This window comes from Lipotes vexillifer, unplaced genomic scaffold, assembly GCF_000442215.2.
Source record: "Lipotes vexillifer unplaced genomic scaffold, Lipotes_vexillifer_v1.1 scaffold948, whole genome shotgun sequence".
Taxonomy (NCBI): Eukaryota; Metazoa; Chordata; class Mammalia; order Artiodactyla; family Lipotidae; genus Lipotes; species Lipotes vexillifer.
Window position 1 is genome coordinate 3,018,135 of NW_006793764.1, and position 24,520 is coordinate 3,042,654.

Below are 24,520 nucleotides of genomic sequence, written 5' to 3' on the forward strand. Positions count from 1 at the left end.
CTTTCCCTGTGTCACGGGTTTGGTATGACTGGGCACCCCAGGAATGGGTGAGGATGGCTTCAAGGTCTCATGCCAGGAGAGCCAGGAAAAGGCAAGAAGCAACTGCTGCTGGGGGCTGGGCAGTGGGTTCCTTCAGGTAGATATTGGGTTGGGTGGGAGGACAGGGTTGAAAGGACAGATTTGGTGACATCCAGTTGAAGGTAATAGTATAAACCCAGTAGTGAGTGCATTTTGAGACTGGCGATGAAGAGAGAAAACTAGTATGAGGTGACCGGGGGTTGGCGGTGGGGGGAGAAATGGGGGGTGTGTTAAATCTAGGAGATCTGCAACTAATCTTGAACTCTTTGTAATTCTCTTACACCATGTAGTCTGTTTTTCTTACAGTGTTCTAGTGGCTCATCTGAGTAGCAAACATGTAAAGATGTATTCTATGTGAAGCTACTGGGGGCGGGGTGTGGGGATGAAATTATGCCTAAAGTCATATAATTTATCTTATGTGCAGTGGAGTTAAAAAAAAAAAAAAAAAGGACTGTTTCCCCGACTCTTGTACTTTTAGTTAAGGCTTTTTTCAGCTCCCTGAAAAGCAGACCACACCCTGTATAACAGCCTGTTTGGGACATTAGTTCATTTCCATTTTTATACTTCTGAACACAGGAACAGTTAGAATACCCCGTGAAGAAAGATGTCCACTGTTTTCCTCCCGCAGAAATAAGTAGAAATAACCAGTTCAAAGGGAAGTTCAGTCTTATCTGTGAATTTTTATATTCAATTTTGATTATTCAGAAAGAGAACTTGAGCATCCTGACTTAAAAGTTTTTTGGATCATATATATTTAACAATTTTTTTAAAATAAGTGATTTTTAAATCAGATAGTTGTAGTTATAAAGAATTTCTAGAACTCTAGAAATTGGAATTAACCAAGTGAATGAATATTTCCGAAGATGTTATAGAATTACAAAGAAAATAGCCTTATAATTACATATCTGGATGGAGTGTTTCGGCTAGATTTATTTTTTTCTGTGTTGTGGTCCTCATGTACTATTATGAGGGAGTTCATACAAAGGTAACAGTTTTTAAAAATGAATAAATACATTAGAAAACTGAACAATCTTATTTGTGGAAGAAAAGCAAATTCTTTCTAATTACTTGCTAAAGGAGAATTTTTTTCCTAATGAAAGACCCAATTTTAATCTTGTATGACATCATCATAGATAAGAATCACTCTGTAAGAGTTATTACGTTAAATGCATCAGAAATTCCTACAGAAAATGAAGCTCTAATATATGCTATTTATAAAGTATTGTCACTTTCACTGTAGTAAAACAGCTTCCAAAGGATAACAAGTTTAGCTTGATTTTTGTTGTTGGTAACTCAGACTTCATTTGTTGTGTGAGAGGGTTGTGTCATTGCTTGTTTGAGAGGGTTGTGTAGTAATTTTTATCACACGTCATTAGAAATACAATTTGTTAGAACAAAGACTGTTGTGTAAGTATAATTACATCGTCCTGTATGATTAAATGAGGGCTGTATTGGAGCTTTTTTTGGCAGTGGCAGCTGTAGCCAACCAAGTTCAGCCTATAAAAGAATTCCTGTGACTAACTGGTACTAATTGTTTGTAGAACAACCAGTGGGAGTAGTATCATGAATGCTATGGAAATGGAATATTCCAAGATCAAATGGTTTGTCCCTTGTTTTCACCACTTACTTGTGGTCAGATTATATTACAGTATCCATGGGAGATTCATTCCAGGACCCGCAAGGATACCAAAACCCAGAGATGCTCAAGTCCCTTATATAAAATGGCATAGTATTTGCTTACAACCCACACACATTCTCCTGTATACTTTAAATCATCTCTAAATTACTTATAATATCTAATATAGTGTAAATGCTACATAAATAGCTGTAAATACAGTGTAGTTGCTATGTAACTAGTTGTGAGTACTATGTAAATGCTATATAAACAGTTGCCAGAGCTAGGCAAACTCAAGTTTTGCTTTTTGAAACTTTCTGGAACCCTCCCCGCCAAGGTTGGTTTTATCTGTGCATAGTAATCCTCAAATGTGGAGGGCCGACTGTAATTTTATAATCGGGCCAAGTGAAGCAGGGGCTTTTAGTCTGCTGCTGGTTTTGGAAGATAACTTGGTGTTCATCTGTTCAGGCCTCTAATAAAGAGGGAAATTGAGGCTTAGCAGTTGAAGTGTTAAGTTACTGACCTTGAAACTTATTTTGCTCACACACACCCCATCAGATTTTTAAGCATACTCTATAATATATATGAGTATATTACTTTATAAATTATATACTTTTGGGACTTCAGGAACTAAGATCCTGCATACCTCGAGGCGCAGCCAAAAAAAAAAAAGATATACTTTTATGTAATTTAAAATATACAGTAAGTTCCCTACATATGAACCTTCACATTGTGAACTTTCAAAGATGCGAATGTGCATTCCCTTGCCCAGTCATGTAAGTTCGTTCCCATGTCTAGCGTACATTGTCACATGCATCTTGCCCTCTGTTTCCTGTTGCTGACGATCCTTCAGCTCTACCATCTCCCACCTCCTCTCCCTCCTCCTGTCAGTAACTCTTCTTGCCTGTCCACTTGATGCCAGCTCCTGTATGCCAGCTGTTGTGCTGTACTACTGTACTTTTCAAGGTACTGTACTGTAAGATTAAAAATGTTTTCTTTATTTTTTGTTTGTTTTTTATGTATTAATTGTGTGAAAAGTATTATAAATCTATTACAGTACAGTGCTGTATAGCCGATTGTGTTAGTTGGGTACCTAGGCTAACTTTGTTGGACTTATGAAGAAATTGGACTTACAAATGCGCTCTTGGAACGGAACTCGTTCATATGTAGGGGACTTAACTGTATTAGTCCCTAAAGTAAACATTACAAACATTTAATAACATAAATGCTTAAACTAAAATTTTAGTAGACAAGAGACAAAAAAGAAATAGATGGTTTAATATTTTCTTCCCACACCTCAAAGATTGTTGGTATATGCACCCTACTTTGGAGACCACTGATTAAGTTAAAAAAAAAAAAAGAAAAAAGAAACTTGCTGTTAAGGAAAGAGAGAGACTGTGGAAGAAGATTTGCTTCCCTGGTGGCGCAGTGGTTGAGAGTCCGCCTGCCCCGGCCCGGGAAGATCCCACATGCCGCGTAGCGGCTGGGCCCGTGAGCCATGGCCGCTGAGCCTGCGCGTCCAGAGCCTGTGCTCTGCAACGGGAGAGGCAACAGCAGTGAGAGGCCCACGTACCACAAAATAAATAAATAAATAAATAATGGGGGATGTGGAAGGGTTTGGGACACTTATTCACTGTGAATATCTAGGTTAGTCAGAAGTATTACAGGACGACTCTCTTTGATTTTACTTCCCTTCTGTATATGAGTTTGTTTAGACAAGGGAGCAGTACAACTTGTATTGCAGTAAATAGAAGAGAAAATAGCTTGAAGAAGTGGTCAGGGAGGCGTATAAATCAGAACCCTTTCAGAGCGACAAAAACTCAACTAAAACTAAATTTCACAAAAATCAATTTATTATCTAAATAAAAGTGTACCTAGGATCTCCTAGGATGACAGTTATCTTAGGCATAGCTGAATCGAGACACTCAAATGATGTCATCACATTTCCCCTGGTACTGTTTCTCAGCAGCTAGTGGAGAGCCCTTTCCACCCGGTGGGCAACATGATTGCTAGCAGCCCTAACCTCCTATCAGCCCTGGCTACCAACTCCAGTGGAGAGAGGGCATTTCTCTCTGAATGTCTTATTTTCAGCCCAGGGAGGGCTGGTCTACCCAGGCTGGGTCATGTGGACTCTGACCCATTAGGTGGGCCATATGATGGACCATCCACCTTTACCCCATGAAAAGAGGGTAAGAAAAGTCCTTACAGCTGAGAGGAGACATTTATAAAAAAGGGAGAGGGGTTCCATTCTGAATATCTCCAAATAGTTATTATTTCCATGCTAGCAGAGCTCACTTCTGTTGGGTTTTAGAGGTATTTAAAAAGATATTAAAAAAAAAAAAGAATTGTTTCTCTATTAATTAATTTTTGCTTTGCAATTGACTCAAGCAAAAAGTTGATAGCATTTAGAAATGCATTGTCATAAATGACAACTGGAACTCCTTTTTCAGTGTCAAGAGCAGCCTTTTAGAGAGAGGTATTTATAGAAGGAGCAGATCTGCTTCTGATTTTAGTTCACCCAGAGGCATGCAGGCTTTTTGGACCAATTATTATTTTATTACTAGACCTTGAGATAAATCACGTCCTGTGCCGTTAGTACTTGAAGGATTAGTGGCTTCAGGGATTTATGTGTGGATTAATTGGGGATTGTACGTTAGATTGCCGTGTTTAAAACCACCGTCATCCTGCAAATCATTTTCATTAGTGCTTTATTCAGAATTCTCTAGCCTTATATAATACTGACGTTGCAGGGAAGTTTCTTTATTTATTCGTGGTTTGGCCTTGGCCTCTCCCCGATGCCTTACCCCCTACAGTGGAGTGTAATAGCTCTGCCTAGGGGTACGCTGAGCATCTAAAAGCAGAGCAGCTTCCGGTATTGCAAAGATTACTTCATCTGCTTCAGTGGAACAGTGCCCAAAATTTACTTGACCTTGTACTGAAAGAGACAAGATGAGGTACAAGAAATATATGGCTATTTTGGAAGCAGCAGTTGGTATCACCCCACTTAACAAAAGAGAACTTCTACCTGAGAGCAGAAGACACGTGAACCTTTGGCAGCACCCTGGGTAAGCAGCGGAGACCAGAAGATGCTTTGTGTGTTTCCGGAGCCTAGATGGAAGAAAGTGTCATCCCTGTCATAAGGGTAATAGATGTTGAGTTCTTCGTTGAGAACTTGTTTCTTTCTTTGCTTTGCTTTTTGTGTAGTTAGCCTCCCATTTATTTGTTTAGTTCTTATCAGCATTTTAAATAACATTGCTCCCCAAAGCAATTTATACATTTTATCTCATTTATCATATTCATTTTCTAAGCACACTACCTTTTTATGGCTAAAGTTAAATTCCATTTCAAGTTCCATCTGAGCTCATTCCAAATTTGTATCATCTCAGCAAATGAGAACTTGTTTCTTCCTGGCAGATATGGCCTTCCCAGACTGAACTAAAATAGTCAGTAATGAAATTCATGGAAATAATACTCTAAGAAAATTCCTGGTCTAGCAGTCAAGAAGACGAAGTAATGGGTGTACCTAGAGCCCATTTTTACATTCAGATATTTTAATTTCATGATTTTGACATTTTTTTTAACATGGTCTATAAATGTAGCAGGTCTTAAAGATGAACTAAATTGTGCCCTTTTTTTTTCCCTACAATGCAAGTATTTTTCTGACTGAAGTGTACATGCAGACTATGTTTCAGGTAAACACTTCTCTTGAAACAGCAGTCTTTGCTTCACATCTCTTTATACAGCCCCACTGATTTACCACGTTGAAGAAGCATTTCTGAATGGTTAAGAGGCCTCAGTCCTGACTTTATGCTCTGAAGTCCTTCATCTGTGTCTTTTTGTTTTGTTTTGTTTTGTTTTCATCTGTGTCTTTTATATGTTGAGACGTTCAACTGAAGGTGTCTGTATGGTGCGCAGTATTTTTAAAGACCAGATTCAGTTTTTAAACTGAACAAGCCACATATTGGCACTCAAGGACCAACTTGAGGTATCTGTATAGCTAATGATATTTCTTTTTTAAAAAATAGAAAGTCACTAGCTCATTTTATCATATAAACAACAGATATTCAGAAAAATAAGGAGGAAAGAAATCATCCATAGTCCCATCTTCCTGAAAGGATTACTATAATCATTTAGGTCGGTAGTTCTCAAGGGAGGGGGTGCAGTGGCAGGAATTGTCCCCTAAAGGATATTTGGCAATGTCTGGTCACAGTTCTGGTTGTTCCAGCCCTTGGGGGTTGGGCGTGGAATTGGTATCTAGAGGGTAGAGGCCAGGGATGCTGCCCAACATCCTACAATGGACAGGACGGCCCCCACCCCCCACAATAAAGAATTACCCAGTAAAAAATGTCCATGCTACTGCTGTTGAGACGCTTGATTTAGGTAGATTCTCTTCGAATCTAAAAGGTAGTTTTTATTGGAAATAAATTAGGTATTTCTTTGGGAAGTTTCAGAGATGCTTTAGAATGGAATCCTGAGGCAGCATGATGACAAGGATGACTTTGCTGTTGTCTGGAAAGTCAAAGAAAGTGAGTATATGTGTAGAGGGTGCAAGAGGTATAGAGTGACCCTAGGAGAGGCATTGTGGGTCAGTGTTTAGTGATGACTATGGAAAACATGTTGTAATGACCAAAATGTGATTCCTCAAGTAGCCCCTAGAGATTGGGCATACCTTAGCCCGGCCCTTTGTCCCAGAATGACAGAAATTTAGAGCTGGGAGGACCTTTTGTAAGGGGTGGCAAACAAGTTTCATAAGTCAGGCCAAAGCCTGCTGATGGGTGGACGACTTAGAGGGTCAAGTCAGGGAGGATCCCCAGGCCAAGTATGGAATATTGTGAATAATGAGGGATGTTTGTTCTGGACATATAATTTGGAGAATTGGGAAGCTGCAATACACATGGCTTATATCTTTACCATTCCTTAATTCTAATTTGGTCTTCGAACTTTACAAGTGTGAAACAGCCTCATTTGAGTCATCATGATCAAGGGCTTGGCACTCACTGACAGCAGCTGGATGTTCTTAGTTTCTGGCTCAGGACCATTCATTAAGGGATTAACCCTAAACAAACACACATGATTCAGATGTGTAAATTGATTGCCACATTCTTTATTTCTTTTTGGAGATAACCTTTTCCAGCCATCAGGATGAGTAAGTACCCTAGGTAGATCCTCCTCTGTTCTCCTCAATTCCCAAGTCTAGCCAAACAGAAGTCAAATTATTCATTCCAAAGTGATCCTTAATAAGGGAACTTGAGTGTTCCTTTTTTTTTTTTTAGAGAACATTCCTTTAAGCCTGATGAAATAGCACTGCATCACAGGTCAAGATCTTCCTTATATCGGTAAAACTTTGAGTTCCTTGAATATACATGGACAAAACAGTATTTTGCTGACCCTCATGTTTTGTTTGCTGACTCTCTTATCACCTCACACAGCCTTCCTGTGGACATATAAATATCCCTTGCTGACCTTGTAGTAAATTCTCCTTTCCTGGTATCCTAGGACGGATTATCTCCTGCTGATTAATTTACTTAATGAGTTCTAAATCCTTCAGAGGCACCTTGATATCTTATTTCTCACCCTTTAATGTGCATATGAATCACTCTGTTAAATGCAGATTCTAATTCTGCAGATGTGTTGGGGCCTGAGAGTCTGCATTTTAATATGCTTCCAGGTGATACTGTCAGTTCAGGTGATGCCCACCCAGTGGATGGTCCAGATGATGCTGATGCTTCAGTCATGAACCACACTTGGAGGAACAAGCATCTAGAGAGGCACTTTCCATGATATCCTACTTGTTCTCTCTTGACCTCAGAGTTCTCTGATCTTCCTGAAAACATTTTGTCCCAATACCTTCCCTCCCTGCTGCTGTTAGACATCTCAGTGGTAAGAAGGTAGGTGGTTGGCTGTGCTTCTACAGAGGGAAATCTGCCCACCAGCATTCATACTGGAGATTTCTATTGAGCTGGTTGACTGAATAGTGGGGCCAGTATTTCTTCCAAGAATTCTATCCCTTTCATTCTTTTCAAGAAATCTTCCAATTGCTTCAACTTACATATAATACTGCGTAGTATTTCAGAGCAGCTCCTTTTGTGTTTTAAAACATAATTGGAAGTCAGGTCATGACTGAGTTTTCAAAACCTCGAGGAATTCTTTCACCACCAACCCCCTTCTCCTTTTAGTACTTTTGTTTTGCTGTCTGCAAACAGGCCTGTGCTGGGGCTTCTACTCTGCAAAATGTAATCACGTGATAGGCCAAAACTGGCTGAACCAACCAATTGACTGTATATTGCAAGTTTATTGAAGCACAGATCGGATGTCTTACACATGTGTATATTGACCATAATGCCCAGCAGATGACAGGTGCACAGCAAATATTTTGCCAGTGCTTACTTGGTTTTAGCATGGCCACAAGTGAAAAAAAAAATTTTTTTTAAGAATTGACATCCATTTACAAAAATACTGAGCCACTTATGGATTTCCCTTTTAAAATTTTGTGAAGTTTTCCAGCACTAACTCATGTTACCTGACAAAAAATGTGCATATTGAACACCAAGAGTATTATTTAGGTTTTTCTTCCAAACTTATTATTGACAAGGTAGCCCTAGTCAATAATAGTGTATTTCAGAAGTGGCTGATTGTTACTGGTTGTTCCTGTACATGTCAAAAACCTCAGGCAATATCATAAAAGAAAGTTAAAATCAGGATGTTATCAAAATTCAGAAAACTGATTTAATTCAAAACAAGCCATTTCAATAAAAGAAGCAGACTCTCTCTGGAACTAACACCTGTAGGAAAATTTCATATTGAGGCCAAAAGCATAACCAAGCCCATCTTGATCTGCTGGGCATTTATTTATCGTGGGAAGTAATAATAGAAACCATATATGGGCTGGGCTGTAATCCTGTTGCTTGCTTTGTAGGATATCCAGATGGCTCTGCTTTAGCCTGTGCCCACATTTCCTGCTGATCCTTGGAGAAGGGAAATGTGTCCCCTGCCTGTACAAATAGAATGGACACTATCTCTTATTCCTGTTTCATTGTGTAGGGAGTGTTTTGCACTGATGCCACAATATCACTTTGTCTAGCAAACAGAAAAGTATGTCCAGAACTGGTGAGAAGCCACATTCCTCCTCCCACTGTTAGGGCTCTCTGCGATGCCCCACGTGAGGCTGCCGGGGCCCAGGCCCAGCCCCAGCCCAGAAATGAACTTGCTTCCATGTGCTGTGTGAAAGGCACATGTAGGATTCAGAAAAATGTCCAGAAAGGGTTTTCTTATGTGTCCCCGCCTGTACAAATAGAATGGACACTATCTCTTATTCCTGTTTCATTGTGTAGGGAGTGTTTTGCACTGATGCCACAATATCACTTTGTCTAGCAAACAGAAAAGTATGTCCAGAACTGGTGAGAAGCCACATTCCTCCTCCCACTGTTAGGGCTCTCTGCGATGCCCCACGTGAGGCTGCCGGGGCCCAGGCCCAGCCCCAGCCCAGAAATGAACTTGCTTCCATGTGCTGTGTGAAAGGCACATGTAGGATTCAGAAAAATGTCCAGAAAGGGTTTTCTTGGGTTTCCCTGGGATGAGGGGTAAAAAGAAAAAACGTATTTGCCATCTTTTCTGATTTGGGGCAACCCACACATAAATATATAGAGACAAGCCACTATTGTAATTATCTTTTAGTTGAAAATGTTTTTTCTATCGTATATTTTAAAATGGTAAATTTTATATTAAGCGTATTTTACCACAATTTAAAAAAAGTTTTCTCTAGATGTTTTCTCACCTGCTGAGTACTTTTTTTTTAACCTGAAAAGTAAATTCTTATAAGAGATTGGTCCTCAGGTGGATTCATGGTGCCAAACTTCACATGATTACTCATTTTTTTTCCATATTTTGAAGACTGGAGACATTAGGGGCAGCAGTTTCACTCAGAGATATATTTCCAAGAGAAATAAAAACTAGGTCCATATACACATTTGTGCATAATAGCTAAAAAGTAGAAACAACAAACCAAATGTCCATCAGCTGTAAAGTAGATAAGTATGATATATCTATACAGTGGAGTGAAGCTCTGACACAGGCTACAATGCAGATGCAACTTGGAAGCGTTATGCTAAGTGAAAGAAGCCAGTCACAAAAGGTCACGTATTGTATGAGTTCATTTGTATGGAATCTCCAGAAGGGGTAACTATATAGAAACCCAAATTAGATTGGTGGTTGCCTAGGGCTAGGGTGGGGGAGGGGAGGGAATTGGAGGATTAGGGAGTGATATCTAAGCGGTCCTGGGTTTCTTTCTTGAAGTAATGAAAATATTCTAACATGGATTGTGGTTATGGTTGCACAAGTCTGGGAATATATTAAAAGCCATACTATAAATGGGTAAATTGTACAGAATGTGAACTTAAGTGCATTTCGAAGATCTTGCCAAGCTGGGCATGACTGTGTCGGATTTTTAACAACACTGTCTTTTTCAGGGTGCGAAGTACCACATTATTATCATCTCCCTGTGAGTGGGATTGGCACCCCAGCTGCACCTCCTGGCACGAGTGCTCCAGGAAACACAGACTAGTGCCGGTTGACAGCCTGCTTTACCAGGTACTTGCTTTTTTTGTCTCTCATCAGCCTAGTTACTGGCTTTCCTCCACCAAAAGTGTGATGTAAATTATGTCACATCCTGGAAGTCAAGGCCACCATTTTCGATGTTGCTGATAGTGAAACTGTTTAATATCCAGGAAAATTTAATTGTAATGGCCTATTTCCCAAAGAACAGAAAGATCTTACCCGCATTTATGATCTGAATTGATAGGTAATTTTGGGCGAATGCCAACTGAGGTGCTTCCTGCTAAAGCATGTAAGTCCAACCCCCATAGTTCAGAATAAATGCCTAGCAAGGTATTTTGATATCTAGGGTTATAGGTCATTTTGGTAGGTCACGTTTGTTCTGTTAACTTTGAGGTAGCAGAATTATATAACAGTGGTAAGCACTTTGCTGAAAATAAAAAAGACATCAGTCACACTGGCTTCTAAAGGTTAATTATGTACAGGATTTTAGCAAAATAGGTGAGTATTACCTATTTACTGATTCAGTTTTAAGTATGAATTAAATGGGATTTATAAGGTATTAAATTTTATTTTGACAGATGCTAGGATGTATTTGTTCTTAGTTACACTTACCACTGATCATAGGCCTGACCATGGATGGCTGGAATGGGGTTAGAATTTTTTCCGTGTACTTGTTTCATAATTCCTGTCTGTTTAAGCTCGAGGACCCTGCTGGGGTGGATTCCAACTGCATGTCAGCATTGGAGTTTAGTGGAGTGTGAATAGCAGATAGCTGTTCAAATCCTAGGGTTCCTGCCTTTCGACTCTGTGATTTTGGGCACATCTTAATGTGTGAGAGCCCCAGATCTGTAAAAAGGGAGTGTTAGGTAATTCCCTGGTGGTCCAGTGGGTAGGACGCTGCGCTTTCACTGCTGAGGGCATGGGTTCAATCCCTGGTCAGGGAACTAAGATCCCCCAAGCCGTGCAGAGCCGCCAAAAAAAAAAAAAAGGGAGGGTTAACATGAAGCCGAATGAGTTAACGTATAACAAGCACTGGGCACAAACCGAGGCCTTAACCGAGGCCTTTCTTGGAGTCTAGTTGTCCAAATGGGGACACTTGCGTGGGGAAGTCCTTAGTGTCCACTGAACTGATAGGGCTGGGAGTGGATTTTGTTTACTGAGATGTTCTCTATGGAGCTCGTAAAGGTTCCAAACATAAGACAGATGCTTGCCCAGACCCCGGAAGTGGTTTTCCTGAAAGTAGATTTCTAGGTAGGATCTCTTGCTTTAGTCAAATGACTTTGCGGGGTGGCATGGAGTATGGCAAAGGCGGGGTTGGAGCCGGCATTGTCTATGGAGGGAAGTATCTTTCTGACTCAAGCAAGCCCTTTCTGATAAATTATCTCCCTGGTCTGATTCCCTTACACTAGTGACCACATTCCCTTCAACATCAGTTTGGTTTCCCAAGTCAGCGTCTTACTCCAAAGCTCTTGCATGTGTAAACACTGAAGCTTGGGTTTCTGGGTAAATTAGCCTCAGGTGAACTTGGGTGGTGAGGTTTTTCCCCACATGGCTGTAGTTTCAAATCCAGCAAATATTTATTAAGATCCTTTTATTTGCCAGGCACTGGGCAAGGTGTTTTCACCCATCTTGTTTATCCTCAGAACATTCCTGAGGAGCTGTTGCCAGCTCCCTTTTGCAAATAAGGAAACTGAGATTCAAAGATTTTAAATGGTTTCCCCAAGATTGCATAGCCTCTGATTCCTAAGTTCAGTGAGATTCCTATAGTAGCAGCTGTTTTCTATACTAACTTTACAGAGCTGAAGACTTAACTCCTAAACTAGGATAGTAACAGGCTTTTCTCTAGGGCCAGTTCCGATCGATTGATAGTGGCTGCCTGGAGCTAAGGATTCCTAGGTGCTGTCCACGTTTGTTGAGTAAGAATGTTGTGATCCCTAAGCCATGTCTGGTATGGGTGGAGGAGGGTCCCTGTACAGCACACTCTTGACCTGAGGTTTCTGATCATCAGCTTCTACCTGCGGCTGTCCTCCTTTACAATCTTGGAGTCTCTGGAGAGCACTGTTTGCCTGGCACTTGTTTGTTGCTACTTTAAGTGGCTTTGGTGTTCATTTTTCTGATGTGGCAAAATCACCTTTGCCTCTTTACTCTCAGGAAGGATGCTAAGAGTCTGGGCAGAGACTCACTTCCTAGATATGGATTCTCACTGTTAGGTAATTTAGATACTTTAGAGTTATTACCAGCTCATCCCATAATATGGGCATAGAAAAGTGAGTTGAAGGTAAAAATTAAAAAATTCTGTGCCCCTGGGAGCCCCTCTGCAGTGCCCTCTCCCCTGGGGGCGCCTCATCAGTAGGGGTACCTGGGGAGCTCACACCAGCAGCCCAAGCTCTTCATATGGAATTGGAGACACTCATCACAGCAGCTCTAACTTTAACTGCATCAAAATCACCTGGAGGGCTTGTTAAAACCACAGATTCCGGGGTCCCACTCCCCAGAATTGCAGCTTCAGTCAGTCTGGGGTGAGGCCCAGGAATTTGCATTTCTAACAAGTTCCCATTCAGGCTCCTACTTCTGCTTTCCCAACCATGCTTTGAGAACCACTAACTTGGACGGCACTTTTTTTTTCTTTTAATTAATTTTATGGCTGCATTGTGTCTTCATCGCTGCGGACAGGCTTTCTCTAGTTGCAGCAAACAGGGGCTACTCTTTGTTGCGGTGCGCAGGCTTCTCATTGTGGTGGCTTCTCTTGCTACGGAGCACGGGCTCTAGGCACGCGGGCTTCAGTAGTTGTGGCTCGCGGGCTCTAGAGCTCAGGCTGAGTAGTTGTGGCGCACGGGCTTAGTTGCTCCATGCCATGTGGGATCTTCCCAGACCAGGGATCGAACCCGTGTCCCCTGCATTGGCAGGTGGATTCTTAACCACTGCGCCACCAGGAAAGTCCCTGGACTGTACTTTCCACAGCTGCTGTAGAGCATGGTTTGTTTATAGGTGGTGTGTGGCCAGTTTCCCTACCTGTGGTGAAGGGTTTCTTTCCACAAACATTTAATGAGCACCTCACACAGCACTGCCTGAGGGAAATTTAGAGGAATGTAAAGGCTTGTCCATCTGGGAGTCTAATTTGGGATCAGTAATTACATTGCCGTGTGAAAAGGGCTGCTCTCGCCCTGTACTGTAAGCAGAAGGCCTGAGGCAGTGATTCTGTGACAGGAGGCCTCCTGGGGGAGGTGATATTCAAGAGGAACCTGAGGAGGGAAAGTTGTTGGCCAGGTATGCAAAGACGGGAAAAGAAACGCGGGGAGCCGGACTGTGCATCAGAGGCCTGGAGATGCTTCACTGAGTGAGAGGAAAAGTTGTTTGTGGTGAGAATTCCATTGTAATTCTGATAGGAAGTGATGTATCAACCTACAGTAATAAAGATGAAAGCTTTTTATTTATTTGGGTGCTTATTACAGTGTACTTGGTACTGCGCTGGGTGTTTTACCTGCATGTCTTCATTTAATTCTCATACCCACCCTATGAGGTGTAGGTCCAGCTGTAATCTTGATTTGTATTAGTTTCCTAGGACTGCAGTAAAAATAAAATATCGCAGACTGGGTGGTGTAAACAACAGAAAGTATTGTCTCGCAGTTTGGGAGGCTAGAGGTCTGAAATCAAGTTGTTGGCAAGGTTGGTTCCTTCTGAGAGTTATGAGGGAAGGATCCTGTTCCAGGCCTCTCTCCTTAGCTTGTCGGAGGTCGTCTTGCCTCTCTATGTGTCTGTCTCTGTGTCCAAATTTATCCTTTTTATAAGGATACCAGTCATACTCGATTAGGGCCCACCCTAAAGACGTCACTTCAACTTGATTACCTCTGTACAGACCCTGTCTCCAAATAATATCATATTCTGAGGTAATGAGGGCTAGAACTTCAACATGTGAATTTGAGGAAACAGTATACAACTCATTACACCATTTTACAGGTGCAGAAATGGAAGCTTAGAGGGTTGAGATAAGCTGACCAAATCATACAACCATTGGGTCCAACCATGTAAACTTGCCATTTTTATAGCTCAGAAACAGTTGAATAGTGGCAATGGCATACTTTAAACCTAAGAAGTAGCAGAACTGGGGCTTGTCGAAACCCAGGTCTGGTTCACCTTGTGCTCTTTCACCCAGTGCTTCAATTTGTTTACTAGCTTTTCCTTTTTTTCTGCTGTTTCCTCATGGTTCACTGGGAAAAGCAGTGGTGTGGAGATCAGGATACCAAGCCGCTAGCCTGTTTGTTTCTGGTTCTTGAGTTTCTGGATGAGATACTCTTATATTTCAGTTTTCTATACTGCCTGTTTAAGGAGAGTGGTCGGAAATTATTAGAGTATGTGAAATTTAAAATTCATTGCTAGTAAAATGTTAAATACCTATAAATACACAGGTTATCTCAGTATAGATGTTCTGTTCTTTTTTCTGTAAGAAAAGAATTGCACCCTACCTTTTTTTTTTTTAACATCTTTCTTGGAGTAAAATTGCTTTACAGTGGTGTGTTAGTTTCTGCTGTATAACAAAGTGAATCACCTATACATAAACATATATCCCCATATCTCCTCCCTCTTGCGTCTCCCTCCCACCTTCCCTATCCCACCCCTCTAGGTGGTCAAAAAGCACCGAGCTGATCTCCCTGTGCTATGCAGCTGCTTCCCACTAGCTATCTATTTTACATTTGGTAGTGTATATATGTCCACGCCACTCTCTCACTTTGGCCCAGCTTACCCTTCCCCCTCCCCATGTCCTCAAATCCATTCTCTACGTCTGCGTCTTTATTCCTGTGCTGCCCCTAGGTTGATTAGAACCACGTTTTTTTTAGATTCCATATAAGTGTGTTAGCTTATGGTATTTGTTTTTCTCTTTCTGACTTACTTCACTCTATATGACAGTCCCTAGGTCCATCCACCTCACTACAAATAACTCAATTTCGTTTCTTTTTATGGCTGAGTAATATTCCGTTGTATATATGTGCCACATCTTTATCCATTCATTTGTCGATGGCCACTTAGATTGCTTCCATGGCCCGGCTATTGTAAATAGAGCTGCAATGAACATTTCGGTACATGACTCTTTTTGAATTATGGAAAAGTTTTTAAGCTTCATTAGGTCCCATTTGTTTATTTTTGTTTTTATTTCCACTACTCTAAGAGGTACGTCAAAAAGGAGGTTGCTGTGATTTCTGTCATAGAGTGTTCTGCCTTTGTTTTCCTCTAAGAGTTTTATAGTGTCTGGCCTTACATTTTGAGTTTATTTTTGTGTATGGTGTTAACGAATGTTCTAATTTCATTCTTTTACATGTAGCTGTCCAGTTTTCCCAGCATCACTTATTGAAGAGGCTGTCTTTTCTCCATTGTATATTCTTGCCTCCTTTATCAAAGATAAGGTGACCATATGTGTGTGACTTTATCTCTGGGCTTTCTATCCTGTTCCAATGATCTATATTTCTGTTTCTTTGCCAGTACCATACTGTCTTGGTTACTGTAGCTTTGTAGTATAGTCTGAAGTCAGTGAAACCGATCCCTCCAGCTCTGTTTTTCTTTCTCAAGATTGCTTTGGCTATTCAGGGTCTTTTGTGTTTCCATACAAATTGTGAAATTTTTTGTTCTAGTTCTGTGAAAAATGGCAGTGGTAGTTTGATAGGGATTGCATTGAATCTGTAGATTGCTTTGGGTAGTAGAGTCATTTTCACAATGTTGATTCTTCCAATCCAAGAACATGGTATATCTCTCCATCTGTTGATATCATCTTTAATTTCTTTCATCAGTGTCTTATAGTTTTATGCATACAGGTCTTTTGTCTCCTTAGGTAGGTTTATTCCTAGGTATTTTATTCTTTTTGTTGCAGTGATAAATGGGAGTGTTTCCTTAATTTCTCTTTCAGATTTTTCATCATTAGTGTATAGGAATGCAAGAGATTTCTGTGCATTAATTTTGTATCCTGCTACTTTACCAAATCCATTGATTAGCTCTAGTAGTTTTCCAGTGGCATCTTTAGGATTCTGTATGTATACTATCATGTCATCTGCAAACAGTGACAGCTTTACTTCTTCTTTTCTATTTTGGATTCCTTTTATTTCATTTTCTTCTCTGATTGCTGTGGCTAAAACTTCCAAAACTATGTTGAATAATAGTGGTGACAGTGGACAGCCTTTTCTTGTTCCTGATCTTAGTGGAAATGGTCAGTTTTTCACCACTGAGAATGATGTTGGCTGTGGGTTTGTCATATATGGCCTTTATTATGTTGAGGTAAGTTCCCTTTATGCCTACTTTTGGAGAGTTTTTATCATAAATTTGTCAAAAGCTTTTTCTGCATGTATTGAGTTGATCATTTGGTTTTTCTTCTTCAATTTGTTAATATGGTGTATCACATTGATTGGTTTGCATATACTGAAGAATCCTTGCATTCCTGGGATAAACCCCACTTGATCATGGTGTATGATCTTTTGAATGTGCTGTTGGATTTTTTTTGTTAATGTTTTGTTGAGGATTTTTGCATCTACGTTCATCAGTGATATTGGTCTGTAGTTTTTTCGTGACATCTTTGGTTTTGGTATCAGGGTGATGATGGCCTCATAGAATAAGTTTGGGAGTGTTCTTCCCTCTGCTATATTTTGGTAGAGTTTGAGAAGGATAGGTGTTAGCTCTTCTCTAAATGTTTGATAGAATTCGCCTGTGAAGCCATCTGGTCCTGGGCTTTTGTTTGTTGGAAGATTTTTAATCACAGTTTCAACTTTAGTGCTTGTGATTGGTCTGTTTATATTTTCTATTTCTTCCTGGTTCAGTCTCTGGAGGTTGTACTTTTCTAAGAATTTGTCCATTTCTTCCAGATTGTCCATTTTATTGGCATAGAGTTGCTTGTAGTAATCCCTCATGATCTTTTGTGTTTCTGCAGTGTCAGTTGTTACTTCTCCTTTTTCATTTCTGATTCTATTGATTTGAGTCTTCTCCCTTTTTTTCTTGATGAGTCTGGCTAGTGGTTTATCAATTTTGTTTATCTTCTCAAAGAACCAGCTTTTAGTTTTATTGATCTTAGCTATTGTTTCCTTCATTTCTTTTTCATTTATTTCTGATCTGATCTTTATGATTTCTTTCCTTCTGCTAACTTTGGGGGGTTTTTTTGTTCTTCTTTCTTTAATTGCTTTAGGTATAAGGTTAGGTTGTTTATTTGAGATGTTTCTTGTTTCTTGAGGTAGGATTATATTGCTATAAACTTCTCTCTTAGAACTGCTTTTGCTGCATCCCATAGGTTTTGGGTTGTCATGTTTTCATTGTCATTTGTTTTTAGGTATTTTTTGATTTCCTCTTAGATTCAGTGATCTCTTGGTTATTTAGTAGTGTATTGTTTAGCCTCCATGTGTTTTTATTTTTCACAGATTTTTTCCTGTAATTGATATCTAGTCTGATAGCATTGCAGTCAGAAAAGATACTTGATATGATTTCGGTTTTCTTAAATTTACCAAGGCTTGATTTGTGACCCAAGATATGATCTTTCCTGGAGAATGTTCCATGAGCACTTGAGAAGAACGTGTATTCTGTTGTTTTTGGATGGAATGTCCTATAAATATCTATTAAGTCCATCTTGTTTAATGTATCATTTATAGCTTGTGTTTCCTTATTTATTTTCATTTTGGATGATCTGTCCATTGGTGAAAGTGGGGTGTTAAAGTCCTTTACTATGATTGTGTTACTGTCCATTTCCCCTTTTATGGCTGTTAGTATTTGCTTTATGTATTGAGGTGCTCCTGTGTTGGGTGCATGAATATTTACAATTGTTATATCTTCTTCTTGGATTGATCCCGTAATCATTATGTAGTGTCCTTCTTTGTGTCTTGTAATAGTCTTTATTTTAAAGTCTCTTTTGTCTGATATGAGACTTGCTACTCCAGCTTTCTTTTGATTTCCATTTGCATGGACTATCTTTTTCCATCCCCTCACTTTCAGTCTGTACGTGTCCCTAGATCTGAAGTGGGTTTCTTGTAGACAGCATATATACAAGTCTTGTTTTTGTATCCATTCAGCCAGTGTGTGTTTTGGTTGGAGCATTTAATTCATTTACATTTAAGGTAGTTATCGATATGTGTGTTCCTATTACCATTTTCTTAATTGTTTTGGGTTTGTTATTGTAGGTCTTTTCCTCCTCTTGTGCTTCCTGCCTAGAGAAGTTCCTTAATCATTTGTTGTAGAGCTGGTTTGGTGGTGCTGAATTCTCTTAGGTTTTGCTTGTCTGTAAATGTTTTAATTTCTCCGTCGAATCTGAATGAGATCCTTGCTGGGTAGAGTAATCTTAGTTGTAGGTTTTTCTCTTTCATCACTTTAAATATGTCCTTTCACTCCCTTCTGGCTTGCAGAGTTTCTGCTGAAAGATCAGCTGTTAAACTTATGGGGGTTCCCTTGTATGTTATTTGTTGTTTTTCCCTTGCTGCTTTTAATATGTTTTCCTTGTATTTAATTTTTGATAGTTTGATTAATATGTGTCTTGGTGTGTTTCTCCTTGGATTTATCCTCTATGGGACTCTCTGTGCTTCCTGGACTTGCTTGACTATTTCCTTTCCCATATTAGGGAAGTTTTCGACTCTAATCTCTTCAAATATTTTCTCAGTCCCTTTCTTTTTCTCTTCTTCTTCTGGGACCCCTAAAATTCGAATGTTGGTGCCTTTAATGTTGTCCCGGAGGTCTGTGAGACTGTCCTAAATTCTTTTCATTCTTTTTTCTTTATTCTGCTCTGTGCTAGTTATTTCCACTATTTTATCTTCCAGGTCACTTATCCGTTCTTCTGCCTCAGTTATTCTGCTATTGATTCCTTCTAGAGAATTTTTAATTTCCTTTATTGTGTTGTTCATCACTGTTTGTTTCCTCTTTAGTTCTTCTGTGTCCTTGTTAAACATTTCTTATATTTGCTCCATTCTGTTTCCAAGATTTTGGATATCTTTACTATCATTGCTCTGAATTCTTTTTCAGGTAGACTGCCTATTTCCTCTTCATTTGTTTGCTCTGGTGGGTTTTTACCTTGCTCTTTCATCTGCTGTGTGTTTCTCTGTCTTCTCATTTTGCTTTACTTTCTGTGTTTGGGGTCTCCTTTTCACAGGCTGCAGTTTCGTAGTTCCTCTTGTTTTTGGTGTCTACCCTCAGTGAGTAAGGTTGGTTCAGTGGGTTGTGTAGGCTTCCTGGTAGAGGGTACTGGTGCCTGTGTTCTGGTGGATGAGGCTGGATCTTGTCTTTCTGGTGGGCAGGACCACGCCCGGTGGTGTGTTTTGCGCTGTCTGTGAACTTATTATGATTTTAGGCAGCCTCTCTGCTAATGAGTGGGGTTGTGTTCCTGTCTTGCTAGTTGTTTGGCATAGGGTGTCCAGCGCTGTAGCTTGCTGGTTGTTGAGTGGAGCTGGGTCTTAGCGTTGAGATGGAGATCTCTGGGAGAGCTTTCACCATTTGATATTACGTGGGGCTGGGAGGTCTCTGGTGGTCCATTGTTGTGAACTGGGCTCTCCCACCTCAGAGGCTCAGGCCTGACACCTGGCTCAAGCACAAAAACTGTCAGCCACCTGCCTGGTTGGTGGGAGGAGTCTTGGTAAAAAAGCAGATTCTGGGGAATTCCCTGGTCCAGTGGTTAAGACTCCGTGCTTTCACTGCAGGGGGCACAAGTTTGATCCCTGATTGAGGAACTGTGGCAGGCACCTGATACTTGAGAGAGCAGAAGGGTTTAAAGTCAGAAGAACTGGATGAAGTGATGCCTCAGTCACTTGCTGGTTGTGGAACCCAGGCACAGCCCAAATCTCCCTCAGCCTGTTTCTCACATTAATGGAAGTTTGGAAGAAGTTGATTCCAGTCCTCATGGATGAGTTTGAGGGGTTCAAGACTTCAGTGGAGAAAGTACCTCCACTCAGCCCAAGGGCTGTTCCAATGTTGTCGGGCTTCGCCTGCCACTTGTGGCTGGTGCACCTCCTTCCTGGCCCTCAGCTGAGCTGGAAGCAGACACGAGATGTTCTATTCTTTTTTTTTAGCGGGGCACGAACCCACGTCCCCTGCATGAGCAGGCGGACTCCCAACCACTGCGCCAGCAGGGAAGCCCAGATGTTCTAAATTTCCTTCTCAAACCAGCCTAAATGTTTTAAGCAAAGTGCACTTGTATTATAAATACATTTTCTTGGAATTATTTCAGCATTCAGGGATTCAGGCAACTTAATTGTCTAGCTATAGAGATTTCAGACAAATAGTTTTGTCAGTACCCAAAGAATAATTCCGTATTTTCTTCTCCAAGTATTTAAAATGAAAGAGCATTGCTCCAAATACGTAGATACAAAGACTTTGTCATTTTAGGAATTTAAGCAGACTTTCATTGTGAGAAATTGGTGTACCATTGAAGTGGAAGAAAAATGAAAATATGAAGTGTTTATTTTTGAATGTGTTAGTTATAGTTTACCATGTTTTCCAAACAAAAATTAGAGTGCATGGTTCACTTATGAAATCAGCAAGACAGAGAGGTGGCCATTGGCCTATCACTGGAAATCTGAGATGTCTGGACATTTTAAGTGTAGCACATAGATGAGTAATATTCCATCTAGGTTCTGAAACATAAATTTAATTATACTCCTGCATGTTTTAGAGAGTCCAGAACCCAAGAATTCAAAGATGACTAGGGGCTTGTGAACCCAGAGCCCCACCTCTCTCTTACTTTTCACAGCCACATTTCTTAAAAGGAATCTCTGTACTTATCACCCTTTTTCCTTGCCACCACCTGCCTCTTTCTTCAGCACTTTATCCTCCACCTATTCCAGACACTCAGGGATCCAGTAACTGGCTTCAGGTACCCTCTAGGCTAAGCACAGCACTGCCTAAGGAAATTTTCATGGACAAGGGCTCTTCCGTGGCTGAGATATGCAATTGAATTTTCAATCAGCAGCAGTTACATTGTGTGTGCGTGTGCTGCCTTTATTGGGCTCCTGGTGCTGTGGCTGTGTGGGGAAGGCTGGAGTAAGCTTATTTTATGATTCCCATTATAATAAAATAATGCAATTAGCTTCTGGTCGGGAGGAGTGTCATCACTGGAGCCCTGATTTTGGTACTTTACATTTTCATTAGTTCAGTGGTTGGTGACAGTGATTTTCAATTCAGCCAAAATTTTGATTCATTTAGAGGTATTCTGATGGTAGGGTGAGATTAGACAAAATACCCTGTACAGGAATTCCCTGTTGCTTGCTTCTCCCCATTACTCTAGGAATGTGGGAAATTACCTTGATGCAGTCTTAGCCTCCAAGGACACTGCCAGGCAATCTCTCCCAGAGATTATGAGACAGAAAGGCTCAGACACCAAAGTCGGGTGTTGCAGTCACATGATTTGTTCAATTTGAAAACATGCAGTGAGAAGCAAGGGGAAAAGATTCGAACACTTTAACATAGTTAGGTTAGGGTATTAATAGGGTGGAAGGTCCATACTCTGGAACCTGTGCTTGCAATCTTTATATGTCCTGTCTCTATACGGTGTCAGCTTTCCCCAGTGATGGTGTGGTCACAAAGACCAGACCTGTGGTTGAACAAGGGGTCTTAGCAGATAAAAGGTGTCTGAAGCCAGCATAGGCTTGCTCCATCAGAGGGATGCAGGGCAAGTATACCTGGCCAATAGCTATAGCTCACTAGTAATTTGTCTGCGTTTTGGGACAGAGTATATACATGGGGCCAGAATTGGACATAATGGGTGTCACCAGTGGGTGATCAATTTAGGATGATTTAGCTGTCAATCTGGAGGCAACATGAGCGGGCTTTATTATGTATCATTAATATTTTATTAGATAGGGAATATTTATTATTAACAATAATATAGTTATAAAAATATATTATTACATTATATCTAAATAAATACAATTGTAAATTAGATATTAATATTTTATTCAATATGAATATTTACGATTTACTTTGTCCTTCCATCAGAACCCTTCTATTTATAAGTAACATTCTTATTTGTTTCATTCTTTTCATCTATATTTAACAGAAAAAACACTCCATTTATTTTGTTTTTTAACATATCTTACACGTTACTAACATACTACGTACACTATACACATCTTTTAAAAAAAATTATTTATTTCTTTAGGCTGCACCATGTCTTAGTTGCATGCAGACTTCTTAGTTGTAGCGTGCGAACTCTTAGTTGTGGCATGCATGTGGGATCTACTTCCCTGATCAGGGATCAAACCTGGGCCCCCTGCATTGGGAGCACAGAGTCTTACCCACTGGACCAGCAGGGAAGTTCTGTACACTATACACATCTTATGAATTGTGCCTTAGTCTTACAAACTACTTGTTTTCTCATTGTCTATGGAAAATCTTAAGAGTTTCATCCATCTGATTTTTACTTTGTCGTCTATACCAATTTTTAAAAGAACTTTTAAGTATTTATTCAGCAAATTATGGTATATTCATACAAATGGAATATGATGCAGCTAGAAAAATGATAATATAGATCTATATTGCCATGAAAAAATTAGTCAAACAATATTCCTATGTAGAAATAACAGGTAGCAAAAGAGCGTGTCTAGTATAGTCCCAGGTATATAACTTTATGTATGATATCTACATGCTTACTTGTGCATGGAGGTACCTGGAAGGATGCTCATCGAATTATTAACAGTAGTTTGCTCTGGATGATGACACTTTAGTTGCATTTTACTGTTTTTTGTGTGATCTACTGTATGGTTTGTGTAAATAAACAAGTATCATTTATTTTAAAATAACTGAAATCCAAACATATGTGTATATACAAATCCGTATGCAAATCAGCATACCAAGAGGATTATAACATTCAGACCCTTTCTTTTGTAAACCAAAGACGTTTTGCAAGTAGAAAATTATTTTCTGACCTTGGAAATGTTTTACCTCCCTTCAAAATGGTAACCTTCCTGTCTTTAACAACGTCCCTTTAGTAGAATGTCCTAAACCTCCCTGATGTTAAGACTCACCCTGGTGGGTACCTGCTAAAAATGTAAATTTCCCCAGGGCCCTTCTCAGATCCACTGAGTCAGTATCTCAGGGAGGGACCTGGGATGCCTCAGGTGATTCTTATCATCAGGAAAATTTAGGAAGCTGTTCTTGTAGAAACAAATGCTACGAGCCATGTTTCAAGCTTTAGAGCCATGTTTCAAGCTTTATCCAATGCCTCTTGGAAGTGCCTTTCCCAGGCCCAGCTTCCTGTGTTTTAAGAGGCCTGCACTGTTTTGCGTGGCTGCCCTGGAAAACTGTCTGTTTGCAGCTTTTTTCTAAGGCCCCTTTCAGGTCTGAGGATTCTTTGACAGTCAAGGAGACACTTCAACAGTTTCAATCTGTGTCTACTGAGTTCTTAGGACTAGAGGATTCTGTTGATAATGTTTTTGAAAGAAATTCAGATGTTGCCAGGGACCCCTCTGGTCTTCCTGGAGGACTTGTGTATCACGTGGACAGTCCCCTGGGCCTGTCTCACCTTAGATTCCCTCCCTTGCATGGGAGATGAGGGCCTTCTTCCTTAAAATGGAAAATTATTACCTTATTAAAGTGTTTTTCTTAAGGAACTTATTCTGGGAGAGGGACCGCTGGGATTCTTAGCACCAGAATCATATTTGAATTGAGAATTCTAATTCCTGGCTCACTAGCTGGAGTCAAACGACATTTGCGGCATTTACCTTTCTAATATCGTAGAGGAAGATTTTCACAAATATTCCCCAGCATTGTTCAGTTGTTGTGTCAGCAAAACCCCTCTTAAGTTCTGTTAAAAGGAGCCGAAAGGAAAACGACAATAATAACAACCAAAGACCTACCTCTACCCCAGCTGTGTGCAATTGTTTTATTGCTGTAGAGGCGAGGGGCCAGAGAGCAGTGATGAGAATGGGCTTTGAGTCCAGTAGGTCTGGAGTCTTACCCACCATCTACTCGCTGATGACCTTGGGCAAAGCTGTTTTCCTCCGGGAAGTTTGGTTTCCTCATCTTAAAGTAGGGCAATAATGACAAATATACAGGGGCGATGGGAGGATTTACATTAAATGAGTTAAAATAGTGTTTGAAAGGTTTGCGGCACACAATGTGCATTTAATCAATTACTTTCTATCCAGGTTTTTTTGGTTTTTTTTTTGTTTTTTAATGGAGGGTTAACAAGTGGCACCTGTCCCTGAAGAGTGTGGATTTTATATACTCTGCAATGTAAATAGTAGTAAAATAATAATTAAAAAAAATGTTAAAACGCAGAGCACAGTGCCTCTAGGACCCAGGGCACCTTGCCAAGAGGGGAGGGTTCCTCCA

The 24,520-nt window shown here is 40.2% G+C and overlaps 1 protein-coding gene across 1 annotated transcript in view; it reads left to right on the forward strand.

Annotated features, from left to right (window-relative positions):
- The window catches only part of TJP2 (tight junction protein 2), a 137,170-nt gene that overhangs the window by 20,001 nt on the left and 92,649 nt on the right, over window positions 1-24,520 (forward strand). The window contains exon 2 of the mRNA XM_007466773.1: window positions 10,159-10,279. The gene's annotated coding sequence lies outside the window, so the exon portion shown is untranslated. The remainder of the gene's footprint in view (window positions 1-10,158; window positions 10,280-24,520) is intronic.